This window comes from Phalacrocorax carbo, chromosome Z (assembly GCF_963921805.1).
Source record: "Phalacrocorax carbo chromosome Z, bPhaCar2.1, whole genome shotgun sequence".
Taxonomy (NCBI): domain Eukaryota; kingdom Metazoa; phylum Chordata; class Aves; order Suliformes; family Phalacrocoracidae; genus Phalacrocorax; species Phalacrocorax carbo.
In genome coordinates this window covers 40,720,563-40,736,060 of record NC_087548.1, presented here as the reverse complement: position 1 = coordinate 40,736,060, position 15,498 = coordinate 40,720,563, and the positions used below count along the sequence as shown (strand labels likewise).

At 38.2% G+C, this 15,498-nt stretch overlaps 1 protein-coding gene across 6 annotated transcripts in view; it reads left to right on the top strand.

The window, feature by feature from the left end:
• The window catches only part of MAMDC2 (MAM domain containing 2), a 125,408-nt gene that overhangs the window by 1,048 nt on the left and 108,862 nt on the right, over positions 1 to 15,498 (top strand). Inside the window, exon 4 of one of the 6 annotated variants that reach the window (XR_010370760.1) lies at positions 3,960 to 14,428. The exons of 4 other annotated variants lie outside the window; for them this stretch is intronic. The gene's annotated coding sequence lies outside the window, so the exon portion shown is untranslated. Of the gene's footprint in view, positions 1 to 221; positions 1,991 to 3,959; positions 14,429 to 15,498 lie in introns of those variants that run through there. One more of the 6 variants, XR_010370764.1, reaches the window with a different exon arrangement.

Here is a 15,498-nt window from a genome sequence, read left to right as displayed (position 1 = left end):
TATTCCCTGAAATAATATTTTTAGGTGTTTATGCTTGTCTCTTTAACCTTGCTGCTACATTTTTCTACATGCATGCTTTATTTTTCTTTTCACTTACTATGAATGCAAGTTTAGACTGATATTCCTGTGATCAGAGGTATGTAGAGCACATACCCTGGAACTAGAATCCAGGATTTCCTGCATCCACAATTCCTATGACTTTCTTTTTTTCACGATTATAGTATTTCCTTCTGGAATGTGGTCTGGCGACTTTATTATAAGACTAAGAGGATCTCTTGGTGTTGCCAGATGGCCACCCACCGTAATTGCAGATTCTGGACTCATGCCTTTGCAAGTGAAAGATATGCAGCGCGTGTTGTGTTAGCAGCTCCAGTTGGCTCCCATCCAGCATATGTGCCAAAACTTTTTTAAGATTCTGAGAAAGTGATTTATTACAATAACTACGTAAATGTTGAATTTATGCAGGTGGTGGTTTTTTCCTTTTTAGTAGTTCTTTTTACCCCAGTGCATGCCCAGAAAAGAAAGGATGTAATAGCACAAGGTAGGCCTAAAATACCATTTCCAAAGTACTGAAGAATTGGTCTGTTCTGTTGCATTTGTTGAGCAAAGGAATGATGCTTTAATTCTGGTTTGGGCTTCAACTCAGTAAATTTTGTTTGTATAAATACGGAGAAGACAAGAGCCTGTAAAGTCATATGGCACCTGAAATGTGATTATTATATCCAAAGATTGTAGTCTTTCATAAATCTGGGCCTCTACAGCTTTATTTCAAGGTTCAGTGTGTTAAACTCCAAATTAGAAAACTAATTAGATCTGGAAGGTTTTATGGGGTCTTCTTAATAGCCTGTATATTAAGTGGAGAAATTTAGGCTAACTAATGGTTTCAGGTGACTGGGTTATAGTAGCTGCGCTGTCCCAGGTTTTCATTCACTTGTACAGACACTGTTTTATGATGTATGGTGTCTGAAATTATTGAAGAAAGCTGATGCATTCTGGATGTCAAATTAGCAAAAATACAAATATGAGAAGAGGTATTAAAACTCTTGGTGGGCACTGGGAGATATTTTAGCTGAAAAACCCAAATTGTTTTTTCAAAATAGCTTTGATTGTTATGTTCAGCATAACCCGGAATTTTTAATTTATGCCAGTTTGCCTTGCTCAGAAAGAGTATGCTAGCTTCATGTAGTTGACAGCTTACCTTTTCAGGCTCACTGCCTTCTCACTTTGTTCTGTGCAATTTGTTCAGTGTACAGGTTTGTTTAAAATTTTTTAATGTGTTAAAAGCAGCAAATTTAACCTCAGTCAACTAATACAGTGAATGAAATATTTGCAGCTATATATGAAGTTTGAATTGTGTTAAGAGGTTTTGGTGAATTAGACCTAAAAGGAACACCTTTAAAATATCATTAATCATGGAGAAATTCCTCAGTGGATTAAAAGTCTTATTTTTTGTTTGGTTTTGGGTTTTTTTTGGAGGTTTTTTTGGAGGTTGTTTGTTTGTTTTAATATTGTCTACAAGTGAAAATCAGTCATAACAGTGCAAAGTTCCGGTCTGGAAGTACTGAAAATTGTTAGAAAACTACTAATGTACTTAGAAGTTGCAAAAGCAGTTATTTAGAGTAGTGGAATTAACCGACAGCATACTGTGTATGACTGCATGCATGCCTTCTTTGAAGAGGACTGACTACTAAATTAATATTCTTATTTAAATAGCATAATAAAGTATATTTAAATTGTATACCTTAGGTAATTATACACATTGTCAAAGCTTGTAAGGCAGGCATTGGTATTGATATTGCACATGATAGTGTACAGTAGCTTTTGGGAGTGATTATTGAGTTGTCAGCCAAGCATACTTACTTGCTGTAATTTTGGGGTAATTATAATAAATTATTTGAGAAAAAGGTTCTCCTGTTAAATTTCACATAGAGCATAAGAACAAACTGTATAAAATATATGATAAATAATCTAAGAATTATATATCTGTTATGCACAGAAAATAAGCTTCTCTGGGTCATCCATTCCTATGACATCTGGGGAGGTGTCAAAAATCTTGGAAGCAGTTGATTGAGGTAATTCTTCTGTGATGAGTATGGAAGTATATATACTTGTAGCTATCTAAAGTGATATAGCAAACTTTGATTACGTTAAGCTTGCCTTAATAAATAATTAATAGGTTAGAAGCTTTCAATTTAGATCCCGTTCACCAGTTGTGAATTACAATTGTTAGTTTCTTCATGGTCACTTTTGCCAAATATGTGTGATGATCTTTGTTCTGTGCCCCTCAACTATTGTAATTTGTTACAGCTTTATGGAGAAGTCCAACTGACTTTAATGCTAATGATTTAAGTATCCTATTTTGCCTGAAAACCCCTCGCAGCTAGGTCTAATTGTCCTCCTCTTTGGGAGGGTGGAAACAAGTGCATGGGAAAACGTGCACATCAAACTTAGTGATTCCGCATGGCCTAAGATTTTTCTAAATAGGCCACGGTGCATGGCCAACAGGAGAATTGCATCACCACTGTCCTTTCTTTGCTATTTAGTACAAAGATTGCTTGGGAATTTGACAGCTGTGGTACACATGCAGCACATCTTTTCATAAAACAGAAAGCATCAGTGTTCAGATTTTTCAGTGATGTTTCTTTAACATAAAAAAATATGAGGGAGCAGGTGTGTATAGATAGGTTTATGCTTAGTCCTGCATACATTTGCTTTTCAGGCTAGCAAACACGTGGTCACTGTCTGTTTGCAGTGGGTGTGCCCATTCTGAGTTAGCATTACTTTGATTCAGGTATCACAGACCAATAGGCCTGACTAAAATGAACCCTGTTGTGCAAACCTTGCGAACTTGCGCTAAGTCACATCTTATCAGGAACTACCACTCTGACCCAAAACCACAATACCTGTCTGAGCTGGAACTAGAGGGAACTAAAAATCGATGCAGTTGCGCACCTGCGCATACACCAAAGGGGAGTTTGACAAGCCAATCACTTTATGCTACAAATACCTGCAGCCCCCAGAGTCCATTGAGCTCTCCTGCATGGCAGCAGGTGATCTACTCTTGAGCAGGGACACCTCTCAAGGGTTCACCTCAAGGTATCTGATGTCTACAACAGGAGATGATCTAAAAGTACATTGTATATAAGCTAAGTATTTGACATGTAGTAAGTGGTAGGTTGATGCTGTATAATCGTTGTTTAATAAAACCTTTGATTAACCCCACAACAATGACTGCTCTCAGTAGTTCTCCCACAACACTCCTGCAGTGGCGCTCAGACATTGTCAGTAACTTCTGGTTTTGCTGCTAGTTAATACAAAAAGTTCATTCTTAAGTTATTATTGTGTCAGTATTTAATATTGTAATATAATGTTTTTACTGCAATAAATTATGCTTTATTGAATAGTTTCTTGACATCATAGAGAATGTGGGAATGTGGTGTGGCTTAGTTCATCATATGCGGTCAGTTAACATCAGTGGGCTAGTGGAAATGCCATCACTGAGGGACAGTGTAAACATGGCCCCCAGTGGATGAAAGAAAAGGAATGGGAGCAACTCTCGCACAGAAATGCAGTGAAAAATTTTGGATGAACAGTTTCTGAGAAACATCCCTTACTTTCTACAGTTTAGGCATCGTTTGTGGATATTAGTTTGTCTGTGTTTCTCCAAATTAATTCTCTTCCCCTTTTATTAGAAGTAAACACAACTGATGGGCTGAGAAAAAATTATCTCGCATATTCTGAATTGTTCATTCTTTTTTGTTGCATGGTATGAAGTTATGTAACAATTGAAGCTACTTTGCTTTTCATTCTAAAGTAACTTTAAGGAAAAAATGTTAGATTGATAAAAATTTTTACATGTGTTTTATTAATACATATTTAATATGGTGAAAGTGTTCCTGATATGTTAAGGAATGTAAAAATTTTTCTTAAATTCAAACTGTATATTTATTTATATTTAGGTCTATATTGGATCTGGAGCAGTTCCAGCAGCACTTGCAGATGTATGCTACCAAGTGGTTTGAGTACACCTACCTTGTCTGAGGGCCTATGAGCAAGATGGTTTTTATCAGCAGTTGATTACAATATGCACTTGAATCGGCAAACCATGCACAACTGACAGAATCAATTATTTTAAGTCTGACACCTTATTTTTCCTCCTTTTAAATGTAATTCATCTACTGTAATTTCTCTGAAGGAAAAATACTTGTTTTTAATACTAAGTGCATGATGTCAGTCCAATATTAGCTAAGACAAAAGATGAGATTTCTTTACAATTTCCATATCATCCTATGTTGGAACTCTTTCCCTGTGTAAATAGCTGTATAGCCTACCTCTAGTTTCAGTATGATTTTACTTATAATTGTTAAGGACTGATCAGAGTAGTAATAAATGTGACTATTTTGTTTGCCTTCCTATGTAGTATGAGGATGGGATGATTCTTTTCATAAATGAGCATATTTTCTGTTGTGTTTAAAGTATCTTCAAATGTTTGTGCTTATTGCTAAGTGCCACTTTAGACTGCTTTTGACAATGCTTTCTCATTTTCCAGTGAAGGACAGAGGTCAGTCTCAAGAGTATTTTGTTATATGGAAAGAACATGGATTTTATATATAATAGCATTAATTTTCATTTAGGATAAGGATGGTAGAGAATGGAATTCAGTGACCGCTCAATTTCCTTTTGGTGTGTATTCAGATACTTTAATGCTTCTTCACAGAAGTCTTTTGTAAACAAGTAAGTGAATCAGTGACGGTGGTCCTGATTCATGACTGATGTAAAATAAAAAGCCATGTATCTATCATCTGGAAACCAAGGGATAAGGACCAGATTTGTTACTGATATCAATATGTGTGTAATGTACTACTAGATAAGGACTGCAAAAGCAAAGTAAAAAAATTAACTGTTCACAATGATCTAATACTTAATGGAATTGATTTTCTTTTTAAAATTTTAAAAATTAAAATATTTTTTTCCCACTTCAAATTTATAATAGATATTGTAGAACATGCCATGGGGAATCTGGAAGGTGGACTTCAGTACCTAAGAAAGAAATGCACTACGTTTATATTGACGACATAATGGAGGAAATACTTCAGTGCTGTTTGGAGACACAGAATGAGGTCATAGTGGAGCAGAATGCTTCAGGAATTAAAAAATAATTTGTGCTACTTCATCCATTCCCACAGTATAACACCTCCAGATTCCCGCTTACCATAATTACCAACAATAGTGCTTGGTTCTGTAGGAGGGTATAGCTGTTTAACACTTAACTCTTGGTGCAGGGAGAGAAGGAGGTTACAATCTGTATTAATGGAAACACTACAAATTGGAAAACGAGTTTTAATAAGCTTACTAATCTGTTCTTGATTTTATATTTCTGTGTGATGTTCCTATGTATACAGGCTGTGTTAGCATTCAATTTTGAGGACTATGTTCTTGAAAGTTTGAAAGTATTTTATGATTAACACGATAGGCACATTCTTGGCATGATAAGTGATTTCTCTTATGTGTTACAAATTGAAGGTGTAGTCTTATTTATGTATTTAAAAAAATGAAACTAATTAAAGGACTTTTGCTGAGGTCCATTGGTTTTAATGGTTTTAAAATTATGTTTTCCGTTTCAAAGGATGGCTTAGCCCTTCATACATCAGTATATATTATGCTAATATAGCATACTAGCCTATTAGTGCAGTATTTAATTATAAAGCTAGAAAAATAAAATAATACAAAGAATTCTGTAACTGCTTTTACAGAGACTGCATGGCTGCCTCTTTTTTGCTGTACTGAGAATGGCAAAAGCTAGTATTGGCACTAAGGTTGCAGATTCTTCAGTTATTTATATTCATTTTAAGTTTCATTTTAATAGAACAAAAACAAACAATTTGGGGACAAAATAAGTTAACAAAAGTTTGAAACGTTATTCATACAAAATCTGTTATTTTCTGTGTAAATCATAGAATCACAGAATGGTTGGGTTGGAAGGGACCTTGAGAGGTCATCTGTTCCAATACCCCTGCAATGAGCAGGGTCATCTTTAACTACATCAGGTTGCTCAGAGCCCTGTCCTACCTGACCTTGAATGTTTCCAGGGATGGGGCATCTACCACCTCTCTGGTCAACCTGTGCCAGTGTTTCACCACCCACATTGTAAAAACTTTATTCCCTATACCCAGTCTGAATCTACCCCCTCCAATAGGTCCATGTCTTTCCTGTGCTGGGTACCCCAGAGCTGGACGCAGTACTCCAGATGAGGTGTCACCACAGTGGGGTAGAGGGGCAGAATCACCTCCCTTGACCTGCTGGCCACCCTTCTTGTTATGCAGCCCAGGACCTAATTAGTTTTCTGGGCTGCGAGCGCACATTGCCAGCTCCTGTCCAGCTTTTCATCCACCAGTATCCGTAAGTCCTTCTCAGCAGGGCAGTTCTCAATCCCTTCATCCCCCAACCTGTACTGATATTGGGGGTTGCCCTGACCCAGGTGCAGAACCCCACACTTGGCCTTGTTGAACCTCATGAGTTTCACATGGGTCCACTTCTCCAGCTTGTCCAAATCCTGGATGGCATCCTATCCCTCATGTGTGTCGACAGCACCACTGAGCTTGGTGTCTTCTGCAAACTTGCTGAGGGTGCATTTGTTCCCACTGTCTGTGTCATTAATGAAGATGTTAAACATCACTGGTCCCTGTACAGACACCTGAGGGACACCACTCATCTGGATCTGGACATTGAGCCATTGACCACTAGCCTCTGGATGCGACCATCCAACCAATTCCTCGTCCACCGAACAGTCCATCCATCAAATCCATATCTCTCCAATTCAGAGAGAAGGATGTTGCAGGGGACCATATCAAAGGCCTTACAGAAGTCCAGATAGATGACATCCATGGCTCTTCCCTTGTCCACTGATGTAGTCACTCCATCATAGAAAGCTGTTATCTTGGTCAGGCAGGACTTGGCCTTGGTGAAGCCATGCTGGCTGCCTTGAATCACCTCCCTGTCCTCCATGTGCTTTAGCAGAGCTTCTAAGAGGATCTGTTCCATGATCTTCCCAGGCACAGAGGTGAGGCTGACAGGTTGGTAGTTCACAGTGTCCTCTTTTCTACCCCTTTAAAAAAATGATGCAATGTTTCCCTTCTTCCAATCTCTGGGCACTTCACCTGACTGCCATGCCTTTTCAAATATCATGGAGAGTGGCTTGGCAACTACATCAGGCAATTCCCTCAGGATTGCAGGATACGTCTCACCAGGTCCCAGAGACTTGTGTATGTCCAGGTTCCTCATGTGGTCTCAAATCTGATCTTCTCTTAAAGCAAGAGGGACTTTGCTCCCCTAGTCCCTTTCTTGCAGTCCATCCACTTGAGAGGTGTGGAAAGAGTGGTTGCCAGTGAAGGCTGAGGCAAAGAAGTTGTGGAGTACCTCAGCCTTCTCCTCATCCATTGTTACCAGTTTGCCAGTCTTGCTTATCAGTGGGGGTTTCCTTTGACCTTTCTTTTTCTAGCTGACGTACACATGCCGACTCACCCATGCCAGTCTCTTGTCCTTTCCTGATTTCTTACACATGGGGACTGAGAGCTCTTGCACTTTGTGGAGAGTGTCCTTAAAGATCTGCCAGCTCTGTTCTGCTACTTGGTCCCTGAAGGCAGTTTCCCAGGGGGTCCCATTGACTAACTCCTTGAAGAGCTGAAAGTTTGCTTTCCTAAAATTCAGGGTCCAGACTTTACTCTTCACGTGACCCATATCCCTCAGGACTGCGAACTCCACCAGTGTATGATCAGTGCAGGCGAGGCTGCCTTCAGTCTTCGTGTCTCTGATTAGCACACTTGCATTGGTGACCATCAGGTCCAGTATCCCATTGGCTCTGGTAGGGCTGTCCATTACCTGGCCTAAGAAGTTACTCTCAATGCACTCAAGGAGTCTTCTGGACTGTGCTACTTTTCCAGCAGATGTCAGGGCGGTTGAAGACCCCCAGTAGGACAAAAGCCTGTGAGCATGATGCTTCCTGTAGCTGGAGTAAGAAGGCTTCATCAGTAGGCTCCCCTTGATCAGGCAGCCTGTAGTAGACACCAGCCACAAGGATCCCTTTGTTGCCTCAGTGTCTGGTTCTTACCCATAAGCTTTCAACCTGCTCATGGCTATTCTTCAGAGACAGTTCTTCACACTCTATCCATTTCTTGATGTAGAGGGCAACCTCTCCACCCCTCCTTCCCCACCTGCCCCTTCTGAACATCCTGTAGCCATCAATAGCAGTGCTGCAGTCATGGGATTCATCCCATCAGGTTTCAGTAATGGCAATTAGGTGGTAGGTTTCTAGCAGCACAGGAGCTTCCAGCTCCTGTTTGTTACCCATGCTGCATTTAGCTGTTAGAATGGAGAATTACTAGCACATAAATTTTTTTTTTGTGCAAAGTATAAAATTATTAGCTCATCACTCACTAAACAGGTAAGAAATCAAGCCTGATTGTCAAGTTAAATAAAGAACAGTATTTCTAAAAATAGTATTACTTGGGTTTGGGCTTTTTTTCTCCAGATAGAAAGCATTTTGCTTCAGAATATGTCTGTTTGTACTTCTTTTGCTTAGTGTTTAAAATGATGCTGTACTCTGAGTCCGAACTTTCAAGAATTCACAGATAACATATGATTATTTTCTTTAATACACAGTTGATATGTTGCCAGAAGGAAATACAAGTAAGAAACTCTGGATATCTAACAACACTTCTGTCAGTTTTCATGTGTACAGAAGTTACACATTCATTGGACAGAGGTCTAGTGTATTATCCTCAAATGTTATGGAGAAGAAGCATTAAGTATACAGCACAGCTTTCACCTTACTGTTTCTTAGTATTGTCTGGCATTGAATTCTGGCCTTGTTTCCTTGTTTGAACAACAGTATTTCATGTCATAGGCAGTTATCCTGGTAAGGATAAATACCTGTACTCTGACTACATGTAAAATTCAGTTGTTACTGATTTTTAATGACAATTTGGCCAGATAGTATGTAGACATCTTCTTTCATTAGCTTACAATGTCATGGTTTCACTACACGGGGAAATGTTAAAACATTTCTCAAATATTATATATCACAAGTGAGAATTTCTTTGCCTTTCTGAACATAATGCCCTGCTTTATTTTCTTCCAACGGTTTTCTGTACCTACCCTTATTTTAAAGTCTGAACGCTCTTAGAGTTACCTAGGGAGCTCTGCTGCTAATAAGAAGGCAAGCTCTGTGTTTCTTGATTGAAATACCTCCTGTAGAGGAGTTCCGCTCAATTAACGTTGACAGAGACCAGAACAGTTTTCCAGAAGCCGTTGCTCATGCCCAAGGCCTGCAGATGTTGAAAGCAATGATAAGCCTATGTTTTCTGGCTTTAGTGAAATGGAAATTCTGTGAGAATATTTAGTCATTTCATTCCAGACGTGGAAAGGCTAAGCAGTAACACAAGGCAAATTCATGCTTTAGAGATCCAGATTGTGATTAAAGAGTAGAGTTGTTATAAATTAGGGCACTTGGAATATACCTGTCAGTTTCTCTTCCCTTTTTCTTCCCTGTTGTGCTTAAAAAGGAAAGAACAAATGCTACAGCCCTGTTCCTGAAACATGACAAGGTGGTTGCATTGCTGTGTTCACTAAGGTCATGCTACTGATTAAGCCGGGATTCTGCAGGTGATTAATGTCTCTGGAGTGAGTGCTGGAAAGCTGTGGTGCTATTTTTATCTTAGAAATACTGTTCATGAACCAGTACCCTCCTCCCAGCAGTTAAAGTATAGCTGTGATGAGATCAACTCTCCTTTGAAACTGTTTACCTCTTTCATGGGGCTGCAGTTGTTGCTATGGGTAGTAAGCACAAAGCTGAGTTACTTAAGTCTCCCCACAGATGAGATAATCAGGTTTTTGCCTACATAGCTAAAAATCAAGACATAGGAGTAACTCTGCTGGTTCAGACAAGCGACTGTCTGGCTCCAAGAGTCTTGTCACTGATCAGAGACCACAGATGGATACCCAGGGAGGACTAAAAAGAGCTTGAGCATTTGATACTCTCCTCTGTCTTCTTCCCCCGTTAGAGCACTCTTAGCTTCTGACTATTCCTCAGCTCCAGGGAAGTCAAAAGGCTGTAATTTCTTTTGTTAGTAACCCTCAGGAGATCTCTTTAAAGAAAACTCGAGTCTTCCCTTAAACCCATATAAATTCTATGTCATCTCTGCCTGGATCAGGTGTAGTCTCTCATTTCTCTCTTCCAGGAGGTTTAGTAGTTCAGTATTGGATGGGAGGAACAACTAAGGCTATACCATTGAGCTTACACTGTGTCAATTACTGGATTCCAGCAGTCTTCAGCTGTGCAGATTTTCTGAAACGTGCAATTTTGCATCATCTTCCATCTACGGCTTTTTCTCCCCTTTTGCTAAATCAGTGTGTGTATCAATGTGTATAAATTTTGGTGGGTAAACAAACAGTCCTTTTCCCAAGGCATTAGGAAAGTTGTCTTGCATCCTTCCTACTGCAAGAAGCTCTGGCAGTGCTTTGAGATTTTTGTCAAGCTGTTTAAAAAGAAAAAATGTGAAAGCATAATTGGGAATGGATCATTAATTAGCAGTTTGATAGTTTTACCTGTTTTCCTGTCTAGAGCAGGAAGGGGTGAAATCTAATTAATGTTACTGACAATTGCTAGATCAGTTGCAATGTCATCAAATGCAGATTTAAAGGTGAGGCTCCTTATGCAGGTGAGTTACAATCCTGCCTTTGTTAAATAAACATTTTGAAAATACAGATAGCTGTGCTCTTATTTGCATAAGAATGTTGCATAAGAGAAGTTCATGTTCTCTTGTATACAGAAGAAATATGTGAATTAGATAAAATGTGAGGAATAAGTTTTTGACTCTCTGTGATTTTTGATGCTAGTATTTAGGAGTTTCTGAATCACAAATGTCATTACACAAAAAGTAACTGATTCATTGTGACATGTCAGTTATCAGTAAAGTTATGTAAGTTCAGAGAAGGCTGCATTTAAGATTAATATTTTAGGGCATGTGTGTTTTTAGTACAAATGACTGATGTGACTGCCCAAGGTTAAGTATCTCAGACTATCTGGGCTCCTGCTCTGCTTTCAGTAGAAAAGCTCTGTCCTTAACAGGGAAAAAGCAGGTAACTCAATGAAAAAAGTGAGTGGGGATTTTTATCTGCTGTTTTTAGGGAGAGTTGACACAAGACTTCTTTTCCTGGCACTTTTTTGACACTCCTTACTCAGAAGAAAATCTTAAAGACTTTGGGACTCAGCCCTCTGCTTTTTGCATTCTGTTTCTCAGTTTCTGCATATATTCAGATGACGCTAATATACATAGCCAGCCTCTGCTCACACATTATCATGTGTGCCAGGCCCTGACCATCTTGGTGGCCTCTCCTGGAATCTCCAGTATGACAGTGCTTTCTTGTTCTGGGGAGTACAGAGCTGGACACAGTACTCCAAATGTGGTATTTCAAGTGCAAAATGTTTCATTTCATATGGCTTCTTGAACTATTTTAATAAAAGGTCCCAAATAATTAAAATTTTTAAATGGAATTTGACCTCCAGTGCAGTTACCAAACAGATTGAGAGGCATGTGTACATCTATCCTGGTTTTAGTAAAAGATCTCTTTTTTAATATTGAAGCTTCAACTTGTGAATCCACAGCTCTCAGAAGTCAGATAATGCTGTTCAGATTAAATACTCAAGAGTGGGAGAAAACTATATTATATATAAACTAAATGTTTGTGGTTCAGGAGCTTGCTTTTCAGTGACTACAAATAAAGCTTATTCCAGGATTTTTTTTTTAAGTTGTCCTTTACTCCCCTTTCCTGGGCTAATGTTACTCCTCTAAATTTTTCAAAATATATTGACTTGATAGAAGTGAAAAATTATATTTAAGGGTGATGCATGCAAGCCTCAATTAGTTCAATCAAGCTAGATAATGTAAAAACACTTGTGAGCAGGGGGCTACTGAGAATAACAGCTGTCACCTCTGAAGCCTTCAGATCATGCCATACTCAGTCCTGGTACTTGCAACTTAAAATGCCGTATAGCATTATGCAAAGATTAACACAGAGTGCTAGAAACAGGAAGTTGATGGTAAAATACATGTAGACCCATAGTGTGATGAATGGATGAAGTCTCAACTTTTGTTTAAAGGCTGGGAAGCCAATAGAGGGATCTTTGGAATATATCTGTGGGTTTAGTATATGCAGCTTCGGCTTCAGTTTGCATCTTTTTCAGTTATGCTTTTGTAGTGCTGTTGATGAGTAACTGTCTGAATACCTCTTGAGGTAGGAGCTTTGAGGTGGTGAATAAGAGAGGGTAGTTTTTAATCTGGAGAATGTTTAATAGATATTGATAGGGAGGAATTCTGCTAGGTGCATATTAATATAGATAAAGAGGAGTTACGATCGTTCTGGCAATACGCTATAGCTGCATACATATCAGCTAGTTTTGTGGCTATTTATTTTAGTGTTAATTTAGTGAACAGGAAACAGATTTGACATTTTTTATTCTTTAATGCATTAAATCCTGTTTGTCAGAAGATTTTTTGTTTACTCTGAAGGGGAGGCATAGACCTTATTTGTCATCTCTCAAGTGCAATGAGATGCAACTGCAAACGTCATCTGAACTAAAGGTGGTAGCAGAGAGAGAGTAGGGCAATAGTATTAAAAGTAAGATTAGTTTTTAACCTTTGTCCTGAAGCTGGAGAATGGCTCGTTCTGGCTCTCCAAAAACATCAGTTGTACTTTTTTTTTTTCCCTTTCTCCTTTCTCCCTCTCCCTAAGCCTTGTCTTTGCACAAAGACGTAAAGACTAGGGTATAAATGAGATTACTTTGGATTCAAGTAATTTATGCTGGTCTTATTTGATACAAGGAAGTACAGAGAGGGTCAGTAATTGTGTCTTCTCCTTTGTTATAGCTCAGAAATATAAGTGCACACACCTGTGAGGCCTGCTTGTAACTTTGATTAATGAAACGTGTCTTCGTGGCCTTTAGGTTTGGTTTACTAGGCAAACATAATATTTAAATGCGCATTTTCCATTGAGAAGGTTAAATACAAATTACTTCCATTAAGCTAAGTAGCTTCTCCTCTTTATATAAAAGACTAAAGATACATTAACTCTTTGAATAATCATTTGATGTGTACAGAAAACAAGGTTTTTCAAGTATAGAAGACTTGAAAAACATTTTCTGGGTCAGGTCTGCTGGCACATAGGAAGGCCATTAAGGCGAAATGAGGAATAGGTCTACATCACTCTGCTGGCTTCGCAGACCTCTGCTCATAGGATACAGTATGGAGAGACATAAAATGCAATTATGCTAAACAATGAATTGAACAAAGGTATTTGTATAGGAATCTTTCTCTAAGAAATAGTAGTTGGCTGTGCTGCAGTTTCCAAGACAACAACCCCCTGAGAGTATCTCCTGTTTTTTCTCTTCCGAGTTACTCTGTGGATCTCCTAAGCTGAGTAAATTAAGGGACAAAAGCTGGTACAGTTCCATTACACACCTTTTTAAAAATGAAACAAAATTACTCCAGCAGACTAAGTCTAAAGTAAAACATGTTTTGATTCTGTATCAACTATGCATTTTACGTTTCTTGCTAGGCATCTTTAAATAAACTAGTTATTTTTATTCAGTTGCCTACAAAGGTATATTACATGATGTAGTTTTTATTTTTAGAAACATACTTATATCTAAAATATGTTAACAAAAGAAATGTCAGGCTTGGACAATTTCTGAAATGTTATCTACAAAAAAAAACCCCCAAACTGAAAAGCACTCTTTAGAGTAGAACCAAGGAGAACAGATTACAGTTCTACATCAGCTGTGTGGGTGTTTTATAACCCTTCTTTCAGCTTCACTTCAGAAACCCAATTCCATTTACACTCACATGGATGCAAATGTAAATTCAGCCACATGTGAAAATAGGGACTCACCTGTCTCGTATGTTGTAGTAGTATGACTTAATATGTTTGTGTTTGCTTATGTTTATCTAAATGTTATCGCTGTCACACAGAATAGTAATATAGTGAATATGAAGAATATCGGTAAAACTGCAGTAGGTGCGAGAGCTTTCCAAAGTGTCAGATTCCATGTTGCACTGAACCTGTGTAACGTGAATGTAAAAGTCAGCCTCTGCTGCTTGATGTGAAAAGGTTTCACACTTCAAAAAAAAGCTGTAAATGGCTGCTTAAAATACTGGACAATATGAGCTTAAAACCACTCTGCTGATCTAGCAGTACTGTCATTCTTTACTAAAGATTAGTGTTTAAACCACAAGATTATGGAATTATTTTATTCTTACTTAAGTTTATTAATCTGAAATACTTACTATCGATTGATTCATTTAATACAGCTCTTTTGTTTTGTTTCATCATTAACTGAGATGCTGGCACAGTTGTTCAGACTTTTATTTCTCAGGTAAGGCTGACAAAGCCCCATTTCATATTGAATCATCTAACTCATAGAAAGAGTATTTAATACTCCTTGCAGAAGGGAGGGATTAAAAGCAAACAGATATAGCACATAAATTTCTGATGTGCAGTATTTCCTGCATTCCTTCTTTGTTAAATCCCTGTAAATGCCATTTCTAAAGGTGAAAAAGAAGAAACTACGGGGCTATGTTCCGTTGGAACAGCCATTCTTACTGCAGTTGTAGATTATGATTAGATGTAGATTATGTGATTTATATTAGACCCTAACCTCATTTCTCAAATCGTTTTGGACTTAGGCTTAACAGTATTATGAGGCTGTGGTTTTTGGAGTAATTCCTCAATGCTTATTTTCAGAAGCAGTCACTCAAGGCTTCGATCTTGCAGTGAAAGTGCTAAATGCTGTTTTAATACAGTCTGAAGAAAAAAGTCAAAAATGAAAGGCTTTTATGGTAAAAGGCACTTGCACTTCACATACTTCATTACAATGTCTTGAGTTTAGCTGTGGCTGCTGGAAAATTACTTCATGTAAAGACAAAAATGGTTACAAGGTAATCACTCTTAAACGTACAGAAGCCTGCCCTCAGACACTAGGGGGTGCAATAAAACCTTATTGCTGATGCCTGTAGACAACCTACCTTGGCTTGAAGCTCTGGTTGTAGATAGATGGATTTCCTCTGTGTGGTTGTGCTACTAAGAAAATGCAGGTTGAAATACACTCCTCTTAATGAGAATGTTCTCTAGAATGCTACCTGTTGATTTACAATACGGGATGATGTTTGAATCCTACTCGTAAAACAAAAACAGAGAGACAGAAATATACACAATATTTTTCATATTGCTGAGGGCCTTTCCTGTATTGAAATAATTCATTGCGTATTTTTCTGCACTGAATAGCTTTGATTGTAGGCTTATTTACTAATGGATGAAGTGGTGATGAATATGGTATTTAAAATACTGCTTTCTCCGTGTGTTTAGGAACCGTATGTTAGGAAATACTCATCTGTGTCTGAAACACAGGTGAGTGTTCATTTAAAAGTGATGAATGCCATACTGAGA